This window comes from Mustela nigripes, chromosome 2 (assembly GCF_022355385.1).
Source record: "Mustela nigripes isolate SB6536 chromosome 2, MUSNIG.SB6536, whole genome shotgun sequence".
In the NCBI taxonomy this organism is placed as follows: Eukaryota; Metazoa; Chordata; class Mammalia; order Carnivora; family Mustelidae; genus Mustela; species Mustela nigripes.
Window position 1 is genome coordinate 47,298,323 of NC_081558.1, and position 23,310 is coordinate 47,321,632.

Below are 23,310 nucleotides of genomic sequence, written 5' to 3' on the forward strand. Positions count from 1 at the left end.
CTCATCATTAAATAGTTGTAGGCATATAGGAAGCTTAAAAAAAAAAAAAAAAGTATGGTAAAGACCTGTGTACTCCAGTCTGCTTTCCCTGATGGTAACATCTTCTGTAACTGCAGTACATTGAAACCCAGAAAAGAGACACTGTATAATCTTTATTCAGATGCACCAGTTTTGTTAAATGCTTGCTGTCTGTCTCTGCAGATCTGTCTCTGTTTGTCTGTCTCTCTGGCTTATGCCATGTTATCATATGTCTAGGTTTAGGTAATCACTACCACAGTGAAGAGACAGGATGCTTCCCTCACTGCATAGGAACTCCCTTGGGCTATACTTTCATATTGCCTTCTCTCCCCACACCCATCCCTAAGCCCAGGCTGCTATTAATCTCTCCATCTCCATAATTCTGTCATTTTTGAGCATGTTCTATAAATGAAACCATACTGCCTATAAACTTCAGAGATTGGCTTTTGTCACTCAGCATAATGCCAAATATTTTTTGAGCTTTTCTGTATACCAGGTGCTCTGCAAAAAACCAAGAATAGAAAGTGTCAACCCCTCACTTTTTTAAAGAAAGTTTTTATTTAAATTCCAGTTAGTTAACATACAGTGTAATATGAGTTTCAGGTGTACAATAGAGTGATTCAACACTTCCATACACCACCTGGTGCTCATCATGACAAGTATAACCCTTAATCTCCACCACCTCCTTTACCCACCCCCCACTCACCTCCCTTCTAGTAACCATCAGTGAGTTGAGCTAAGGATCTATTCAACCCTCACTTTAGCTTGAGCTGCTCAACTTGCTGGTTTGCTCTGTTACTGGTGGGAAAAATGTCCCCCAGTTTGAAAAGATCAAGAGGCCATTTTCTTTTTCTGGTGGTAAGCTTTGCCTCATGTCATGGCTTGCATTTCCAACCCATTTTCTTCCTCAAGCCAAACATTTTCAGTACTGTGATTACGGAGTATGTGGAGAGGCTGTCTGGGGGGAAATCTGCCATGGCAGTATTTCATTCTGAATAACTCCATAAATATCCAAATACCCCTTATTGAGATGGTAGCATTGGAGACCTAATGGAGACCTTCTGCAGGTTGTCTGTTTTGGTGTCCCCTCCTAAGCCTTCACAGCTGCATCGTTTGGTGCATTTATGTGCCAAGGTTAATTCCAGATAATCTATATAGCAGGAAGGTGGGAAAAATCTGGAACATAAGTTGGTATGTTAACTGTTTGCGATGTATTGAGATAACTTTTCATTCTATGAGAGTACAAGACAGAGTGGAACAGCTTGTTTTACAAAAAGATGAAAATTCAAATAACCTGGTTTCTGTTCTCTTCCATGTTACTAAGAAGCTGTGTGTCCCCAACAAGTCGACTCCTTTGGACCTCTTTTGTGAGCAAGGCAGGCTCTGGATTATTTGACCTTAGAAGTCTTTTAGCGATGGAAAAAACAATTCTATTTCTGTGTTTTGCGATCCTAGTTTATATAGTCATGACCTCTTGGAACACCAAGAGTAAGGCTGTTTTAAAACAAGCCTTTGGAAGTCTCCATGATGTCATTCATGACCCATCCGTCAAACCCATGGGCTTCATGACCCACCCACCTTGTTTTACTGTGTTCACCTGGAAGGAGTGTTCCTGCTGCTCTCTTTTGAAGGCTGACATCTCTGTGAATGCTTTAGGGTCCAGCCCCTTTTCACCTTGAACTTCTCTCTCCTGCATCACTTTCTCTCTTTACTGGCTTGCTCATGGCAGCATACGAATGAGCTCTGGCTTTCACGCTTCTTCAAAACAAACAGCCTGCCTCCGGCCACGTCCTCCTCCAGCTTCCACACTATTCCAATTCTCTCTTTTATTGCAAACATATTATGAGTCCGTTGCATTTGCTGTTTCCTCTTCCTGTGTCCTATTCCTCCTTTAGCTGCCTGCAGGTGGATTTCTGGGTTTACCAGGTCCATGAAACTGGACATTGTCTTGAACTTCCTGAGGCCAAGCCTAGCAGGCCCTTTTCTGTCTTCATCTTGGCACCTTCTCAGCATCTTTGAATTCTCTCCTTCTTGATTCATTCCTGTCTTGGTCTCTGCTGTGCCACAGTCTTTCGGCCATTCCTCCTCATTTTTCTTGGGTGGCTTTTCCTCCTCAGGGTTTTGTCTGGAGCTCTTTCTACATCTCTCTACACATTCTGTACAGAGTTTCTCCTCCAGTCCCCTGGCTTTAGACAGTGTCTGAATTTTGATAATTCCAAATATATACCTTTGACCTATCCTCTCCTCTGAGCTTTAAATTTTTGTATTTCCTATTCTACACAGTGATCAGCTTACATGTTTCATAGGAATCTCAAACCTAAATGTCCAGGGCAGACTTCTTTCTTTTTTTTTCTTCCCTAATTTCCTTTTCTCTGTGTCTTCCCTACCGGCTTGCTCAAACTAAACTGCTAGGTTCTAGACCCAAACTGAGGTTTTCCCTTTTTCTCCTTACCTCCTGGGAATCTAAGCCACTGGGGTTGAGCTTCTTGAACTTGTTGTAGGTTGGCCCATTTTCCCAGTTGCCCTCTTCTTTCATCAGCGTTATTACCGTGTCTTATCTGGGTATCCTAAAACATCCTAAGTGGCCTTTTGCTCTTCTGCTTCTGCCTACATTTCATTTCCTCCACAACAGCTAAAGTGATTAAAAAAAATAAAATAAAATTCTATCAGTGCCCTACTTCAAACTGTCCAGTATCTTCTTTTTGCATTTTGAATGGCACTCACACTTCACCAGTCTGCTTTGCCATTGCTACACTCTTTGCACACCAGGCCCAGCCAAGCTGGTCTTCATTCTGGTCCTCCAGCAAGCCACACCCCTTTGCACCTCTTGACCTTGGTCATTTGATATCCACCTGATGCGTCCTTTCCTAAAGTCTTCATATGACTGGCTGCTTAGCAGTCACAGTCAGCCTTAAATATGCCAGCTCCTCAGAGAGGCCTCTGCCTAATCCCTTCTCCTCAAGCACCCCTCTCCCCAACCCATTCATCATGAATCTTATTTTCTTATTAGCCTGCCTGCATCACCATCTGTAGTCCTCTTGTTTTACTTACTTGTACTTATCAATTGTATTTTCCTTGAAGTCTCAGTATTTTCCTTTCTTGTTTATTACTCTGTCCTTCATTTCTAGAACAGAAGTTTTTGAATGAATGAATAGATCTTCAACTGAAAGGCAGTAATGTTTTTTCTGCAGCTTTCTGGAGATATAATTGTCTTAAAACATGTTGTAAGTTTAAGGTGTGCGATGTGTTGATTTGATTTATATATTGCAAAACGATGACCACCATTGCATTAGCTAACCCCTCCATCATGCCGCATTATTACCACTTTTTTTTTTTTTTTGTGGCAAGAACATTTAAGATCTACTCTCTTAGCAACTTTCCCATATAAGATACAGTATTGTATAATCACCAGGCTGTATATTAGATCTCCACAACTTACTCATCTTCTTCCTGAAAGTTTGTACTTTTTAGAAAAAAATTTAGTCATTGTATTACTCGTTTCATAGGTAGAGGTCAGTGATTCATCAATCTTATATATTACCCACTGCTCATTATAACACATACCCTCCCCAATGTCCATCATGAAAATTTATACTCACTGATGAACATCTCCTTATTTCTTCTGAACCTCATCCCTGGGCAACTACCATTCTACTTTTTCTTTCTTTCTTTCTTTCTTTTTTTTTTTTTTTAAGATTTTATTTATTTATTTGACACACAGAGATCACAAGCATGCAGAGAGGCAGGCAGAAAGAGGGGGAAGCAGGCTCCCCACTGAGCAGAGAGCCCGATGCAGGGCTCAATCCCAGGACCCTGAGATCATGACCTGAGCCGAAGGCAGAGGCTTAACCCACTGAGCCACCCAGGTGCCCCCCATTCTACTTTCTGTTGCTATGAGTTTGACTTTTTTAGATTTCACACAAAAGTGAGAACATAAAGTATTTGTCTTTCTCTGTCTGGCTTATTTCACTTAGAATAATGCCCTCAATTTCCATCTGTGTGGTCATAGATAGCAGGATTTTGAAAGAAAGTAATTTTAGGCATGAAAACATAACATTAATAACAACAAAGGCTGAAGTTGTGCTTACTGTGGAGTAGGAACTCTGCTTCCTATGTATGAAAACTGAGGCTTGGCAGTTTATGGTCAGTGGTTAATGACTTTCCAAAGGACTGGCAGCCAGAAGGAGACAGGTTTGGACACTTTATGCCCTTCACATGATCAGTACCAACCCATTTTCAGGTTGGGGAGACTAGCAAAGAAAACCACATGGTATATGGTGAGAGCCCCAGGTCAGACCCTACCTGTGTGTCTTAGTTACTGTGGGAGCTTGGGTGAGTCGATTCACTAAGCCTCAGTGACTCAGCTATAAAGACAGGACACTAATAGCTACCTCACATGGTTGTTAGCAGCATCTGATGAGAACACAGGTCTGTTATAGTGTCAAAATGCATGGATATGCTGATAAGGTTCCTCACCCAGCCTCTGGCACACTGTACTTATATTACTTACGACTGTTTCTACTCTTTGGCTTTTATCTGAATTGAAGATAAGTGCTATGATCTAAATGGTTATGTCCCCTCAAAGCTCATCTACCATAGTTTCATCCCCAAGGTGGTGGTATTTGAAAGTGGGACGTGTTGGAGCTGATCAGGTCTTGAGCCTGGAGCCTCCGTGAGTGGGATTCACGCCCTGAGGAAAGAGGCCTCAGGGGAAGTGGTCTTTCATCAGGCAGAGAGCCTGGCCATGCTGGCATCTTGATCTCAGACTTCAACCTTTCAGAACTGTGAGAAATCCATGTTTATTGTTGATAAACCACCTGGTCTGTGGTATTTTGTTAGAGCAGCCCAGTGAAAATGAGAAAGCAAGGGTCATACTGTTACTGTGTATGAATTCCAGCAAAAGTGCGCGGTGGGTCCAGGGCTGGTCAGCAACCAGCTGTTCACCATTTAGCTGCTGCTTCCTCCCTTCTAGGACCTTTTGCAGGCCTCCCCCCAGGTACCCCAGTCTCCATGGGTGCCCTTTGCCCTGAGGTTCCATACGTAGGTCTGCTTCGTTCAGTCCTCCTTCCTAAACACGGATCCTGAGGCTGGCTGCCATCTAGGCCATTGATCTGATAATTTCAGCTGGGCTGAAATAGTGGCCAATACTTGAAAGTGCTACCACACTGGCTACTACTACTGTCACAGTAGTCTTGTGGAGACACAAGGCTTGAAAATCGAGGCTTTTTTCTCATCCGGTGGAAATTCCAGGCCGAAGGCAGGATTGGGGATATTTGGGGGCCAAGGGGCCTTCCTGGAGCCTGTAAGTCATCCAGAAGGGGGTGGCTGTCTCAGCTTTGGCATCCAGCAGGCCCAGCATGCTCTCAAAGGGCCCTTCAGAAGTCATTTGCTGTGACGAAGACGCTTACACTGAAAGAGGGAAAGCATCATCCAAATGCATGTGTGTTCATTCGGTGCAGGGGAGTTGAAGTCAGATGCGTCTGCCACGATTACAGGGAAAGGACCGACAGAGCGGTTTACTAGCAGCCACCTTGGAATGTTGTTATTGAGCACTTGACCGTGGGCAGCAATCTCCAGCAAGAGAAGCCCAAGACAAGCTATCAGACTGAATGGGAAAGGAAATGTCTCAGCTTTCACCCAATGTTCATGCCCGATATACATTAAGATTCTGTTGTTCATTGCCTAACATACGTACATGTATATGTATCCATATACATATGTAACTTTTTATTTTGGAATAATCTTAGATGTATAGAAAAATGATAATGATATGGTAGAGTTCCTATGTACCCTTCACCTAGCTTTGCTTAATGTTCTATTCAACTTTCGGAGCCATAACTTTTTGCCCTAGTGAAGAAAATTGTTCACTTACCTCGTCTCTCCTTACAACCAGCTATGTGCCAGGCATGGTGCTAGGCACTAGGGATAGAACAATGAGTAAAACCCAGTCCCTCCTGCCTTCATGAGTCTGATAATGCAACTTAGTGGATTGTAAAGTGTGGTCTCTGGATCATCAGCATCGCCTTGGAACTTTTAGAAATGCGAGTTCTCAGGCCCCATCCCATATGGGATCTAAGAACTTGCAGAGTAAGGCCCAGGACTCTGTATTTTTAACCAGCCCTCCCGTGGATTCTGATGCATGGTCAAGTCTGAGAACCGGTCTTGAGGGGAAAAAGAAATCTTAAGTAAATAGAAAAAGGTGGTGATTTCACAATGGGAGGTAGAGCTTTAGGAACATATAATTGGGAGAGCTTGTCTAATCTGGAATGTAGGAAAGACTTGGTTGAAAAAAGGTATTTAAATTGCTGTCTGGAAGATGAGGAGGAGTGAGCCAGGTGGAGTGGTGGGTGAGGTCACTGCCAGAAACCAGGGCAAGAGACTTGACAGGCTAAATCTGGGCTCTCCAGCCACTCTAAAACTCCGAAAGATTAGTTTGGGGTTAAACCACTAGTTAAATCTAGCTTAATTAGAAAATCCAATTAACTAGTTCTTGGCATTTCCTGAATATTTCAGTTAGTGAAGATTTTAAAAATCAAATCTGTGTTGCATTTAGGGGATTATTTTCATTAAAAAGAAAGAGCTCTGTGATAAGGGATAGAAACCCATTGTCGCATGGACTGTACTTATAATATTAGCTCTGTGAGCCTGCTGAGCTCACTTCACTCTGGTAGCCTCCTTCCTTGTTCTTACCTGTAAAATGAGGGGGCTGGGCTCTGTCCGTCCAGCCATTTCCTCTCTGACTTCATGATCCAGAAATTACTATAAATATTATCGTATTGCTGTTTACTTTTAAAAAGTACATTTATATTCCTTTCCTTCTATAGCTAATTCTACACATTGCCTACTGGAGACTGCAAGAGTGCTTTCCTATTCTTTTCTCTGAAATTACTGCCATAAGTTTATCCCATAAGGATATATTATTTGCTCTAATGATCCGGTAATTATCAGGTAATGAAATGGCCAACCGTAAGTATATTATTAGGAGCAGTTGCTGTGTGGAATTTTTTTGTCATGCAATTAGAAGAGTTACTTACCTTTTAGTAATGCCTAGGAAGTTACATGCTGAGGAGACTGAAAATAGAGAACTAGGCTTCCATGTTCTGCTGAAGTAAGTGCGAAGACCACACGTGAAAAGTCTACCAAGCCGAATGCCATGGACTAGAGCTGAAAGCCATGCTTTGTCTTTCGGTTTGCAGTGTGCCCCACTGTCATTAATTGGAACCGTTCCCCAAGGAGAGCTGGGTTAGGCAGCTGCATTTCCAAGCTGACCATCCTGACTTACATTGTCCCTCTCAGTCCTTGACTGGGGAAAAGTTTCATTATGAGAGTATTAATGCTGATGGGCAGAGGGTTTTATATTCAAAGTCAGGCTCAGGATAGGTCCTTAATTGAAAGGAATTTTTAACCACCTTGCATTCAGGCCCCTTCTGCAGCTTCTGGAGCTGTTACTTGGATATCAGGCCCTCCCCTGTCTGCATTACGAACTTGGTCCTGAATGTGGAGATTGCAGTGATGAATTTTGGCCTCTTAGATTTTTAACTTTGATCTTGGCAGCCCCCAAACTGACACTTAATGGGATGTGTCTCTAAAATGTTTCATCCGGCCAATGAGAAGGTGTTAGGCATTCTTAGTTGGGCAGACTCCTCTTCTACCCACATTCGGTTATCCTTTATCTGCACTGACAATTGTCGTGGGTGTTCTGCTTTCTAGCTACATGTGAACCATTTCCCATTCTCCACTGGAGACTCCTAGAGGACAAAGTCCGTAGCCCATTCATGATAGCATGATAATATCAGCTAACACCCGAGAGTGCTAAAGTTAAGCACTTGACATTTCATTTATTTCCCTTACGTCTGTGAACAGAACTACACAACACACCCAACAGTGTATGGGGGGCCTTCTCCACAAAATAGGTATTTTGAGTCCTATTTTATAAATGAGAAAACTGAGGTGCAGAGAGGTTCAACAGCTGCTTGAGGGACCCTGAGCTACTTGGTGCTAGAACCAGCATTCAGATCCATTTCTCCAACTCAAGCCTGTGCTCTGAATACTTTGTCTCTCAAAATAACCAGAGACTTCTAACATCACAGGAACTCAATAAATCATGGGAGAATGTCAGAGTGACTCTTCATCTAGGTTGTATGACAAGCTTTGGGGATGGTGAAAATGCAGGAGAGGGCTAAAGGGTGCATACTTGGGAAGTATGTAGACAGTAAGAGAGGGTCTGAGCTATGTTTTTCATGTAGCTATGTTTTTCATGAGTGTCCAAATACCTGATTAAGCCAAAGGAACAGCCGTATTGCTTGTTATCCTGGCCATGCTAACATTCAGCCATCACCGGCAGGAGCAATATTGTTGTTGAACTGGTTTGTTTCCCATGCTGTTTGGTTGATTACATCATTACTTCAAGTCTCATGTAATAAGCTGTGGTACAGTTGTTAGCTGGATCTGATGCAACTACTTTTTTGCTCAAGGCAATCTTCATAGGTTTAAGGAATCCTTTCTGGGGAGTTAAATTACTCAGAGGGGGATCTGTGTGATTATTGTTCTCTCATTCCACTCTATTGCTTGCCATGCTCTGCCCGGCCATTCTATCCCACTTTTTTCCTGCTATAGCATTTCATTCTAAAACAAAAAACAAGGGATTGAATGTTTGTGCCCCCCAAGATTCATATGTTGAGATCTGAACCCCCAGTGTGATGGTATTGGGAGGTGGGGCCCTTGGGAGTTGATTAGGTCATAAAGGTCAAGCCATTACAAATGAGATTAAGGACTTTATAAAAAAGACCCAGGGAGTTTCCCTGTCCCTTCAGCCCTGTGAGGACACAGTGAGAAGACTGCTGGTGGTCTATAACCAGTACGCAGGCTCTCTCCAGACACCAGATTGGCCAGGACCTTGATCATGGACCTCCCAGTCACCTCAACCATTTATAAGCTACCCGGTAAATGGTATTCTGTTCTAGTAGCTGAATGGACTGAAACAAGTCCTATGTGCCAAATACTGTGTTAGATATTGAAGACCTACACCTAAATGCTTAATCTGGGGATCAGATTCGACAGATTTTGTCCTTACCTAGCTTAGTGTCTGATAAGGAAATAAGAAAACAGGTAATAACAGTGCAGGCAGGTGAGCTCTATAGAAAGGTACTACAGGGAGGATGGGAGCTTGGGTTGCTGGTGGGGTGGGGTTTCATACATGAGTCAGAACAGGTCCTTGGAGAGAGTGACTTATCACCTGAGAGAGGAAAAGAAAATAGTTGGAAACAGGGCATTTTAGCCATCCAATAAGAGGAAGCAAGTTGAAGACCAACACCCCCCCCCCGCCCCCCCGCCGCCTCTTTTCAAAAGATTCAGTTTGCCTGTGGTTTGAGATGCCCAAAATTGGTGAACTGGAAGCAGGTCGTACTCATTTCCCTTGTGCTTGTGACCTAAGGGGTGATCTGATATTCAGAGAACTCCATAAGATTCAGGGAGTCAGAAGAGGGCAGAATAGAGAATTTGGGTATTTCTAGAATCATTCAGCTTTAAAGGGAAACCCTAAACCTGATTTCTGGAAAATTATTTTCCTGGTCAGATTTGTGTTGCTGGAATTAGATGGGAAAGGTCAAGAGTTGTCTCTTGAACTCAGTTTCTGTGGATTCATCTAGAATATGGTTGGCCTAGGCAGGGACGCCTGGGTGGCTCTGTTGGCTCAATGCCTGCCTTTGGCTCAGGTCAGGATCCCAGGCTCCTGGGATCGAGTCCATCAGACTCCTTGCTCTGCTGGGAGCCTGCTTCACCCTCTGCCTGCTGCCCCCCACGGCTTGTGCTCTCTTTCTCTCTCTGACAGATAAATAAATAAAATCTTTAAAAAAAGGGAATATGGTTGACCTTGTGTACATTTAACAATATACTACTAATTTTTAAGGGGCGTTCTGTGCAGATTCCTTTCAAATACACAATTACTTGTTTTTGGACCCCCAAATCCTGAAGGTACTTTTAAGAGAAATTCTAAAAATTGAAAAACAATTTTAAAAATTCTTTAAGAATTTTCTGATTTTATTTGGGATCCAGTCATAAATGCTAAAAGCAACACCTTTCCCTTTCTTTTAATAAGGAGGTTGTATCTCCAATTCAGAATAGTGGTTAGTTTTTAGGGATATTGAAGAGAATGTAGAGGTGAGGATGGCCTCTTAGGGTCCCAAACCAACTGTGATAGTAATTCCTAAAACTTTTCTCAGAGTTTGCATTAATACTTCTCTTTCCCACTCTGACTTCACTGCTATCTTCTTGGCACTTCTTAAACAATGAAAAATTCTTTCTAGTTATTTCTAGGAATTAAATTCTAACTGTTAAAGGCTTCGACTATAGATTCACTGATTTATTTTTCATTTTTTATTTTTTGACTAAGAAGCTGGTCAGCAATTTCTGTGTTGTCAGTATATTTGTGGTTTTCCAAAAAACTGGATCTTTTATTTCTATAGTGTTTTAGGAAAGACAGTAGCAAATCCTCAGGGCTTTGCATAGTAAAGAATTTGGCCTTGCCCAGAGAGTCTTGGCCTTTGTTTTTGTGTCTGGCAAGTAATGAATGTCATATCTGGCAGGAATGTCTTTTTTTTAGGAAAGAGACTGGCTACATCCAGTAGTCACGGAGTAGGGGCTCACCATCCCAGAAAGACCAACCGTGTGATTTAGGATAGGAGCTTTGGGTCACACTGGGAGCTGAAACCAACCACACTGACAGTCCTGTGTAATGGAGCCCCATTAGGGATTGAATTGTATACCCTCAGAAGATATGTTGAAGTTCTAACCACCCCTCCCTATGTCCCACCAACTATGACCTTATTTGAAAATAGCATTATCACAGATATAATTAATTAAGATGAGGTCATTCACCATGTGAATTGGAAAAAGAAGGAAACAGAAGAGGAGAGATGTCTAGTGACAAAAGATGCAGGGCTAGGACCGATGTATCTATAAGCTAAAGAATGCCTTCAGGCAGCAGAACCTAGAAGAAACAAGGTAGGATTATCCCTACAAGTTTCAGTTGGAGTTAGGACCTGCCAACACCTTGATTTCAGACTTCTATCCTCCAGAATTATGAAAGGAAAAAAAATTTATGTGGTTTTCAGCTGCCTTTTTTTTTCTTTTAATCCTATAATGTATTATTTGCCCCAGGGGTACAGGTCTGTGAATCATTAGGGTTACACACTTCACAGCATTCACCATAGCTAAATACCTTCCCCCATGTCCATAACCCAGCCACCCTATCCCTACCTCCCCACCCATGCCCCAGCAACCCTCAGTTTGTTTCGTGAGATTAAGAGTCTCTTATGGTTTGTCTCCCTCCCAATCCCATCTTGTTTCATTTTTTCCTTCCCCACCCCACACAACCCCCCAGCCTGCCTTTCAAATTCTTCATATCAGAGAGATCATATAATTGTCTTTCTGATTGACTCATTTCACTTAGCATAATACCCTCTATTTCTATCCACGTCATTGCAAATAGCAAGATTTCATTTCTTTTGATGGCTGCATAGTATTCCATTGTGTATGTGTGCGTGTGTGTGTATAGATTGGTATATATAAATTGATGTGTGTGTGTGTGTGTGTGTGTGTGTGTGTGTGATCACATCTTCTTTATCCATTCATCTGTTGAAGGACACCTAGGTACTTTACATAGTTTGGCTATCGTGGACATTGCTGCTATAAACATTTGGGTGCACGTGCCCCTTAGGATCACTACATTTGTATCTTTAGGGTAAATACCGAGTACTGCAATTGCTGGGTCATAGGGTAGTTCTATTTTCAACTGTTTGAGGAACCTCCATGCTGTTTTCCATAGTGGCTGCACCAGCTTGCATTCCCACCAACAGAGTAGGAGGGTTCCCCTTTCTCCACATCCTCGTCAGCATCTGTCATTTCCTGACTTGTTGATTTTAGCCATTCTGACTGGTGTGAGGTGATATCGCATTGTGGTTTTGATTTGTATTTCCCTGATGTCGAATGATGTTGAGCACTTTTTCATGTGCCTGTTGGCGATCTGGATGTCTAACATTTCTTTGCAGAAATGTCAGCTGCCTTTTTTGGGTGGTATTTTGTTATGGCATCTCTAACAAACTAATACATGATCAATAAAAGTGGATAAAGAAGATGAATATAATGGAGTATTATTCAGCCAAGAACTTTTTGCCATTTATGACATCATGGACAGTTCTTGAGGGTATTAGGTTAAGTGAAATAAGTCAAACAGAGAAAGACAAATACCATGTGCTCTCAATTATATGTGGAATCTAAAACTACAGAACTAATAGAAACAGTGTAGAATGTAATTACCAGAAGCTGGAGGATGGAGGAAAGGGGAAGATGTTAGTCAAAGGGTAAGAACTTTCATTTAGAAGATGAATGAATTCTAGGTATCGAATATATGATATAGTGACTTTAGATGACACTAAAGATGTCATCTAAAGACCTAAAGATATAAAGATGACTTTAGATATTTGGAAGTTGCTAAGAGAGGAAATCTTAAATCTTAAATGTTCTCACAGAAAAAGAAATGGTAATTATGTGACATGATACAGTAGTCCGCTAACACTGAATGGTAATCGTTTTGCAATATATAAGTGCATCAGATCAACATATTGTACACCTTAAACTTAGGCAATCTTATATGTCAAATATGCCTCAAAGCTGGACAAAAATAAATAATTCCCATTTGCGTGTGCATAACTTGCCTTGTTATATTTGTATTTTCAATAAGTGCTTTTCATTTTAAAAAGAAACTTCTGTCTTAACAATAGAGAACAAACAGATGGTTACCAGAGGGAAGGTGGCTGTGAAATAAGTGATGGAATTGAAGAGGACCTTTACCTGGATGAGCACTGAGTCATGTATAGAATTGTTGAATCACTATATTGTGCACCTGAAACTAATATAACACTATACTGTTATTAAAACAAACAAAAAAAAAACTTAATTAGAAAAAAAGGAAAAGGAAACTTCTGTTGCCTGGTCTTCTCCTCACAAAATGAAAGTCTCTGGCTCTCATTCTTTCTTTGCATATATGAGCAACAGAGACATGTATTTGCCCTTTACAGTCTCCAACACTCTTCATTGTGTAGACCCACGTTTCTGTTTGGTATGATTTTTTTTTTTTAAAGATTTTATTTATTTATTTGACAGAGATCACAAGTAGGCAGAGAAGCAGACAGAGAGAGAGGAGGAAGCAGGCTCCCTGCTGAGCAGAGAGCCTGATGCGGGACTCGATCCCAGGACCCTGAGATCATGACCTGAGCGGAAGGCAGAGGTTCAACCCACTGAGCCACCCAGGCGCCCCTGTTTGGTGTGATTTTACTTACATTCAACTTTAACGGTTTTGGGAGTGTAGGACTGCTAATGAATTCTCTCAGTGTTTGTTTGTCTTTATTTATTTATTTAAGTTCAATTAACCAACATACAGTACATTATTAATTGGTTTTTTTTTAGTTACTCTCTTTTTTTTTGAAAGTCAGGTATATTTCATTGTCAGCACTGACTTTTTTTTTTAAAATTTTAAGATTTTTATTATTTATTCGACACATCACAAGTAGGCAGAGAGGCAGGCAGAGCGAGGCGGGAAAGCAGGCTCCCCGCTGAGCAGGGAGCCTGATGCAGGGCTTGATCCTAGGACCCTGAGATCATGATTTGAGCTGAAGGCAGAGACTTAACCCACTGAGCCACCCAGGTGCCCCCATCATTAGTTTTTGATGTAGTGTTCAATAACTTATCAGTTGAGTATTAACACTCAGTGCTCATCACATCACAAGCCCTCCTAATGTCCATCACCCCTCTTCCTACTCCCCTCCCTTCTGTAACCCTCAATTTGTTTTCCAGAGTCAACAGTTTCTCATGGTTTTTCTCCGTCTTTGTTTCTTCCTACTCAGTTTTCTCTCCCTTCCCCCAGGATCCTCTGCACTATTTCTTACATTCAACATATGAGTGATACCATATGATAATTGTCTTTCTCTGCTTGACTTATTCCATTTAGCATAATCCCCTCCAGTTCTATCCATGTCGATGTAAACAGTAGGTATTCCTCCTTACTGATGGCTGAGTAATAGTCCATTATATATATGAACCATAAGAAAAGAAATTCAAAACAATATAAAACACATGTAAAGGATATTGCTGAATGATCTTCAGGTGGACTCTGCAAAGGCAGTGAGTGCAGAGGGAGAGGGAGTGCCATCTTGTTCTGGGGCTGGTCTCCTGCTCCAAACAAAGGGGCCAGCAGGGCACCGGCAACTCCAGACTGCTTCTAGCGACAGCCAAGTGCCTCCCTTTCCAACCTCGCAAAGTGTCAAACTGTGTCAAGGGAGGGTCATAGTGGGGCTGTGCTGCACTGAGGATCCGGGAGAGTGAGCTCTGTGGCACATTGATGGAGCTTGGTGACAGGTGAGCATGGAATTTCACATGGACATTCTGACTTCAGCATTGTGGGCAATGACCAGATATCTTCTACAGTGGCTACAGGAAGAAGCATCAATCTTTGGCCTCAGGAGCCTCTCTGGTGAGAGATTCTTCACACAAGTGCACTGTGTCCTATGGTTGGCAATGACCTCTGGGATTGCCACAGATGTGGGTTTCCCAAAGCAGACCAGACCAGGTTTCAGTTCAGTCATGCACAGAGACATCAGGGTTTGCTCGTTTCATCAGCATTATTGTAACACCAGCCAGATTTTACATAAGAACTGAACCTCCTCCTTTTTCACGGAAAGTTGTTTTTTTGTTTCATTTTTGATTATGGTAGTAAAGGTAGGGGGTGGGGTGGTGAATCATGCTTTGATTGTTTTTAAATTTTATTTAAAGGATGTTATAAATTGGGGCCAGTAGAATTTGAACCAACTCCTGCACAGGGCAGTGTAACATGGGAGTAGAGAAGCCCCCGTAATTGCCAGGACCAGCCTCTTCTCTTTTGCGGATGAAATAGCTCTGGGTCTGGGGGAAGTGAATGAGTGAAATACAAACCAAATGCAGGAAAGTGGGAGTTGAAAGGGCAGAGGAAGAAAAGGAACAGCAACTTTTTTTTTCTTAATCTTAAGGGCTAAATGTAAATGGACATTTTTGGGTCAATTTGGATAAGAAAAGAAACACCATTCTTTTTTTTTTTTAATATTTTATTTATTTATTTGACAGACAGAGAGCACAAGTAGGCAGAGAGGCAGGTAGAGAGAGAAGAGGAAGCATGCTCCCTGCCAAGCAGAGAGCCTGATGCGGGACTTGATCCCAGGACCCTGGGACCATGACCTGAGCCGAAAGCAGAGGCTTAACCCACTGAGCCACCCAGGCACCCCAAGACACACCATTCTTTTAAAGTAGATCGAAGCAGTGATTTTTAAAACAAAGAAAGCAGAACTAGAAAACATTGTAAGTTTTTAACCCTTTCTCTACAGGTTACCTAGACCACTTTTGATTAAGAAAACTGTAGAGGGGCGCCTGGGTGGCTCAGTGGGTTAAGCCTCTGCCTTTGACTCAAGTCATGATTCCAGGGTCCTGGAATCGAGCCCCACATCGGAATCTCTACTCAGCGGGGAGCCTGCTTCCCTACCTCTTGCTCCGCCTGCCTCTCTGCCTACCTGTGATCTCTGTCTGTCAAATAAATAAATGAAATCTTAAAAAAAAAACCCAAAATGTAAAGGGGTAGTAACTGACATAAGCAAAAGCCAAGTGGTGACATTTATCAATTTTCCACAGAGTCTTGCTTCGCAGGGTGTCTGAATGCATTGCTGGCCGTCTCTGCTCACATTCACTGGAATAGGTTGTGGCAGAATTTAGTACATAGCTCGCTTCTTCCTATATTTCTTTGTAAACTCTTAAGCATTCTTACAGAATTTTTTAAAGGTTCTTAGAGGATTCTTCAGCTAGGTGAGCCCAAAGTGGGTGCTTGGGCTGGGGATTGTTCACTAAGGCTATGGGGGACTGGATTACTTGGACGGTTTTGATTGCTGGCTTCCAGTTTTCAGTGCTAAGTACTGGCAGAGAGACCTATCCCTTTTTGTGGATGTCCGGGTGATCTTTGTTTTAAATGTGATCTTCAGTGGTTTGAATGGGTCCTCTGCTGGAAAGTTGATTTTGATTCTGAAGGTCCCCTTATATGGAGGGTTGTCAGGAACAGTAAGCCCTTGCCAAGGCAATAAATTAGCTTCATCAACCTGGATATTATGGGAGTTTTTCATTCTACATTTGCATATTTCTTCAAGCTCCTTCATCAGCCTCCTACTGGCTGCCATCTTGGATCTGCTGCTGCTGCCTAAGCCACATCTTCTTTATCCATTTATCTGCTGAAGGACATCTCAACCCCTTCTACAGTTTGGATATTGTGAACATTGCTGCAATGAACACTGGGGTGCAGGGGCCCCTTTATTTCACTACATCTGTATCTTTGGGGTAAATACCCAGTAGTGCAGTTGTGGGGTCATAGGGTAGCTCTGTTTTATATTTCTTGAAGAACCTCCATACTGTTTTCCAGAATGGCTGTACCAGCTTGCATTCCCACCAACAGTGTAAGAGGGATCTCCTTTCTCCACTTTCCTTGCCAACATTTGTTGTTTGCTATTCTCTTAATTTTAGCTATTCTAACTGGTATAAGCTGGTATCTTCATTGTGGTTTTATTTGTATTTCCCTGAAGACAAGTGATGTGGAGCATTTTTTCAAGTGTCAGTTGGCCATTTGTGCGTCTTCTTTGGGGAAATAACTGTTCATGTCTTCTGTCCATTTCTTGACTGGATTATTTGTTCTTTTGGTGTTGAGTTTGACAAGTTCTTTAAAGAGTTTGGATATTAGCCCTTTATCTGATATGTCATTTGTGAATATCTTCTCTCATATTCTGTAGTTGCCTTTTAGTTTTGTTGACTGTTTCCTTTGCTGTGCAAAAGCTTTTTATCTTGATGAGGTCCCAGTAGTTAATTTTTGCTTTTGTTTCCCTTGCCTTTAGAAATGCGACTTGCAAGAAGTTGCTGTGGCTGAAGTCGAAGGGTTTGCTGCCTATGTTCTTCTCTAGAATATATTTTTAAAAATTTTATTTACTTATTTGACAGAGAGCAAGCGAGAGAGGGAACATGAGCAAGGGTAGCAGGAGAGGAAAAAGCAGGCTGCCCACTGTGCAGGGAACCTGATGCAGGGTTCGATCCCAGGATCCTGGGATCATGACCTGAGCCAAAGGCAGATGCTTAACAACTGAGCCACCCAGCACCCCTAGGATTTTAATGGATTTCTGTCTCGCATTTAGATTTTGTTTGTCTTTTAAAAACTGTATTTTACCTCAATTTTAAAAAGAGAATTTAATTGTGTATAAAATTCCAAGTTGACCATCATTGTGATCATCATTGCTTTAAATATTATTTCTGCTCTCTGTCCATTCTGGGACTCTGATTACCCATATGTAAGACTGCTGATACCATCCCACAGGTTACCGATGCTGTTAATTTTTTTTCAGTCTTTTTTTTTTTTAATAGATATTTTTCTAGTGCTTTATTTGTTGGTAGTTTCTGTTGCACTGTGCATAGTTTCAATCTCAGGTTTCTTTCTTCTTCTTCTTCTTCTTCTTTCAATATTTTATTTATTTACTTGACGGAGAAAGAGTGCACAAGCAGGGGGAATGAGTAGCAGACAGAGTGAGAGGGAGACAGAGCCCCAATAAGGACTTGTTCCAGGATCCTGGGATCATGACCTGAGCCAAAGACAGATGCCCAATGGACTGAGCCACCCAGACATCCCTAATCTCACATTTTTTTAGCAAGGTTGTCTTTGCTGTTAATGTTAATCAGTGAATTTTTATTTTGATAATATACTTCTGACTCTAGAAGTTTTGGGGCCTTTAAAAGTATCTTTTAATTCTCTTCTCAACTTGTTCATTTTTTTCCTTAAATACTAGAATATAGATGTAATAGCTGTTATCAAATCCTTGTGTTCTAATGTTTTGTGTTCTATAATCCTTGTGTTCTATAGTTTTCTTTCTGTTTCTATTGATTAATTTATGGGTCACATGCTCCTACTTCTTGACAGTCTAGTAATTTTTAATTGAATGCTAGACACTGCATATTTGATTTATTCAGAGTATCAATTTTGTTATCTTCCTTTAAAGAATGTTGGGCTTTGTTCTGGGAGACAATTAACTTGTCCTTGTTCAGCTTAATCTTTTCCAGTCTTACTGTAAAGCTTTATTATGTCAGGCATAGTTAGCATTTACTTTAGGAATATTTTAGTTCCACTACTTTCAGGGTTAGTTTTACTTTAATTTTCACTAATTTTAGGCCTTTTAGGGTCCCTTCCGAATTTCCTGGATAGTCACTGAGAACTCTTCCCACTTGCTATTGGGAGTTTGAAAGATTCTCAGATCTGTGCCAGTCTGGAAACCATTCTGCTCATAGATCCCTTGTTACTCTTGGCCTTATCTCATGGAAGTTCACTTTACACATAGGCATATTCTATAGAGATTCCAGGTTATCTCAGTGGAGACTTTGAAGTTCTTTGTGTCTAACTACTCTCCTTTCTAGAAATGTTCCTTGCAACCTCCAGATACTTGAAATACCCTGAACTTCAATCTCTGTTACCTCAATTTAGTGAGACCTCCATGTTTGGGACCCTGCTACTCTCTGCACCAAACCCCATACCTGCTCTGTGGTCAGGAGTCTGCCTCTAATTAGAAACCTGGGCAATCATTGAGATGACCTCATTAATTTCCCTTCTTTCATGGATCACAGTTTTGCATTTCTCATTATCCAGTGTCTGAAGCCTGTTTCGTAAGTTTTGTCCATTGTTATACTTTTTTAAGGTGGAAGTTAGACTTGGTCTCTATTATTCCATCTTGGCCATCTCTGAATAAAACAAGACATCTCATGTAATAAAGAATTTAATTATTTGAATATTTAATCTGCATCAGTTCTGTCATCTTTGATTATTAAGGATGTTTGAAGCTTATTTCTAGACTTTAGTTTAGGGATTCATTGGAAGTTGACATTTTGGGTAAACCATCCTATCTCTCCTCTCTTCAGTTCAGAAATGTTTGTCCCATCCAAAATGTCATAAAGTTATATTCTTTCTACTGGTTTCAGCATGAATTAGTGTCATTCTATGACTTAGTCTTAATAAAGATATAATAGCCCCATAGTTCTGTGGTTTTGAAGTTGGTATTGACAGAGGAATCAAGAGGCAAAAATGGTTGTCTTTTTTGATTGTAAATACAGTAGTCCCACTTTTTCATAGGGGATATATGTCCTAAGGTCCCCACTGGATACCTGATATGGTGGATAGGACTGAACTGTATGTTTTTTCCTATACATACATACCTATCTGGATTATACATAGTAAAAGATTAATGCAATGATTGGTGATATAGTTAAACAAATAAAACAATATACTGTAATAAATGTATGTGGATGTGGTCTCTCCCTTTTTCAAAATATCTTAGTACTCTGTAATCTTTTGGTAAATACCTAGTAGCACAGGAACACCTGGGTGGCTCAGTCAGTTAAGCGACTGCCTTTGGCTCAGGTCATGATCCCAGGGTCCTGGGATAGAGCCCTGCATCGGGCTCTCCACTCAGTGGGAAGCCTGCTTCTCCCTCCTCCTTTGATCTCTCTCACTTTCACTCTCTCTCAAATAAATAAATAAAATCTTATGGAAAAAAAAAAAAAACCTAGTAGCACAATTGGTGGATCATAGGGTAGTTTTATTTTGAAAAGGGTAGGGTAGATATATACTGATGTTTACAGGAGCATTATCTACAATAGCCAAATTATGTAAATTACCCAAATGTCCATTGGCTAATGAATGAGAAAAGAATATGTTGGGTGTGTGTGTCACACACACACACACACACACACACACACAGGAATATTACTCAGCCATAGAAAGGATAAAATCTTGCCATTTGCAATTATACAGTTGGAAGTGGAGAGAATTATGCTAAGTGAAATAAGTCAGAGAATGAGAAATACCATATGATTTAACTCATGTGGAATTTAAGAAACAAAACAAAGGATCACAGAGGGAAAAATGAGAGAGAAACAAAGAAACAGACTCTTAACTATAGAGAACAAACAGATGGTTACCAGAGGGGATCAAGCTAGGGGGATGAGTTAAATAGGTGGTCGAGATTAAGGAGTACACATGTCATGAACATCGAGTATTGTATGTAAGTGTTGAATCACCAAATTGTAGCCTGAAACTAATATTACATTGTGTATTAACTAACTAGAATTAAATAAAAATTTAGAAAAAAAGGAAAAAAACCCCACAAATATCTTAGTATTCTGTACGCACCTGCCATTTTCTTGTGATGATGTGAGATGATAAAATGCCTACATGATGAAGTGAAGTGAGGTGAACAATGTAGATATTGTGACGTAGTGTGAGGTGACTAATGATCTTCTGATACCTCAGAAAGAGGTTTATCTGCTTCCAGACCACAGTTGACCGTTGGTAACTAAAACTACAGAAAGCAGGACCATGGATAAAGGAGGTGGGGGAGCCTATTGTACAGGTAACATTGCCTGATAGTTCCATCTAATCTTTTATCAACTTGCCTATGTGTGCTAACTAGCTGTGTGAACTTTTAGAAGTAACTTACTTTTATACCTCAGCGACCTTATCTTTATTTGTAAGTGTACTTTCCTGGTAGAATGATTGTGAGGATTAAGAACTTAATATGTCAAGAGCTCAGAACCTAGTGATCACTTAATAAATGTTAGCTATTTTCTGGCTTCTTTACATATTTTTTTTCTTAAAGCTTACGGCCCTACTTATACTTTTCAACTCTGTTTCCTGCTAGTTAAGATTTTAATGAAGTAAGGTAATTAGGTCAAAAAGTATAGCAGATACCTCAGGAAATATGTTAATACCTAGAAATATTTTCAGAGATAGTTGAAAGTATACTGATGACATTGCATGATTGTAGAATGCATAGCAGCCTACCATACAATGTAACTTCAATAAGATGAAAACAGAGAGGGAGGCAAACCATTCAGACACAACAACTGGATATTTTAAAAAGTAAAAACTAAAGATTTTACTGTGAAAATTATAATAAATTGCCATCCCTTATTTTTGAGTAGTGCTTCAGTGTAGTTTTTCAGATACTATTTCAGTTGGCTCCTCTCCCTAAGCTATAGGATAATCAAGAGTGAGTTTAAGGGGTGCCTGGCAGCTTAGTCTGTTAGGCAGACATTTTGGCGCAGGTGGTGATCTCAGAGTCCTGAGATCGAGCCCCCCAAAGGTTTCCTGCTCAGTGGGGAGTCTGCTCCTCCCCCTCATTCCCCACTCCACCCCCCACTCCGGTGCATGCTGTCTCTCCCTCTCTCCAAAAAAAGAAATCTTAGGAAAAAAACACCAAAAACTTAGGGGTGCCTGGGTGGCTCAGTCAATTTAGCATCTGCCTTCAGCTCAGGTCACGATCTCAAGCTCCTAGGATGAAGCCCTGCATCAGGCTTCCTGCTTAGCAGGGAGTCTGCTCTCCCTCTGCCTGCTGCACCCCCAGCTTGTGCTCTCGGTCTCGGTCTCTCTCTCTCTCTCAAATAAATAAATAAATAAATAAATAAATAAAATCTTTTAAAAGACAAAAGGAAAAAACAACAACAACAAAAAAAACCCAGTCATTTTGAAAGGTAGGTTTCTACAATGAATTCTGGAACACTGAAAAGAAATGAGAAAAAAAGATCATTTGGATCACTAAAAAAACCAAAAAAAAATAGGTTTCTGATTTTCATTAAAATATGATGACTTGCCCAGAATTATTATTTATATTTAGGAAGAAATTTAAATTGTTGAGTTTTTAAAGATTAAACTGTCCTGGCTGGTACAGCTTATTGATGTTTGTTTAACTTAAGATTTTAATTCCAATGTCTGTAATTCAGCAATAATGATAACTTTGGTCTTGACAACTTTCAGCTCTGGAATAGGAAATAACATATTTCATTTTCTGAGCCTTTTGGGCATCTAGTATTTTTGAACATTATACTAAAAGAATTAAGAAAAGACCTCTTAAAAAATAAACTGATAGTAAGGAGGTAAGAATAATAAAAACATTTTTCTACATATTCTCCCTTCTTTTAAACTTATAAAACTCTTCATGTATTTAGTAAAAGATTCAGGTTAAATGAGCACTCGACCTCTAAGGGATAAGAAAGGTGGCATTTTTAATATTTCTACTAGTCAATTTTGAAAGGCAAATATTTTCATGATTAAAGAGTTTGGCAATTCAAATTATTACTGAAGTTTTTTGAATAAAAAAAGTGTATAATTTTGATTAGGATAAAAGAAGCTCTTTTCTAATTCAGTAAAAATGATACTTGAATACTTCTACCTTTAAATCAAGTTTATTACAGTTGGGGCTCTCACTTGGCCAGTTAGAACTGATCAAACGTAGCGTGTGTAATCTGTCAATTTTATTTTTTGGACTTTGTGCACTGGGGCTAAGTAGGCCCCAGTGGCTATAAATATGACTAATATTATTTAAATAAATGATATCATCTCCTATACAGCACTGCTGAACTATTTCATAATGGACAGCTGGACTGATCCAGGCCAACATAATGGGGGAAGGGTTTGTCTTGAATGATCTGTCAGCCTCTTTGGCCAAGATCCTGTATTTCAAGGCTTTCCTTCTCTTCCTCTGGAACTGATTCTCCTCCATCCTTTTGTTCTAGTTCATTTTGGCCAGATAGCATTTGGAGTGGTAATTCACAGTAAGCTCTCAGTAGCTTAGAATTATTTTCTCAGTGAATAAACTTATATTTATATATTTATATCTTAAAGAGGGTTTAGCAAAAGGGCACAGCCCCAAAGAACCCCAAATGGTAGCATTTTGGGTTTTAAAATGGGGAGAATTTTTGGTCTTTGGGTATTGGAAGCCATGCTATACCCATTCTATGAATATTAGTAAATGGCATGGGCTAATAAATCCAATCCTGTTGGTAAGGAAAAAAATTACTAAGAATTCTGGAAAGAAATAGTGGATCATGAACTAACAACTGCCTAATTGAACCAATAATTATTGAATTCCGACTATATGCTCTAGTTTTCTTGCCCATCTTAGATTGTGGTGGCTACATTTTTAGAAGTCTAAGTCAAGATATATATAAAAAATCATTTTCAGATTTGTGTAGGTTTACATAGTCTTCATAGGAAATTAAACTAAAATTGGCGCACCTGGGTGGCTCAGTGGGCTAAGCCTCTGCCTTCAGCTCAGGTCATGATCTCAGGGTCCTGGGATCGAGCCCCATATCGGGCTCTCTGCTCAGCAGGGAGCCTGCTTCCCCCTCTCTCTCTGCCTGCCT

General features: G+C 40.6%; 1 pseudogene; it reads right to left on the reverse strand.

The window, feature by feature from the left end:
- Positions 1–15,806: 15,806 nt before the first annotated feature.
- Positions 15,807–16,265, reverse strand: LOC132012519 (ubiquitin-conjugating enzyme E2 L3-like; annotated as a pseudogene).
- Between the last annotated feature and the right edge of the window lie 7,045 nt (positions 16,266–23,310).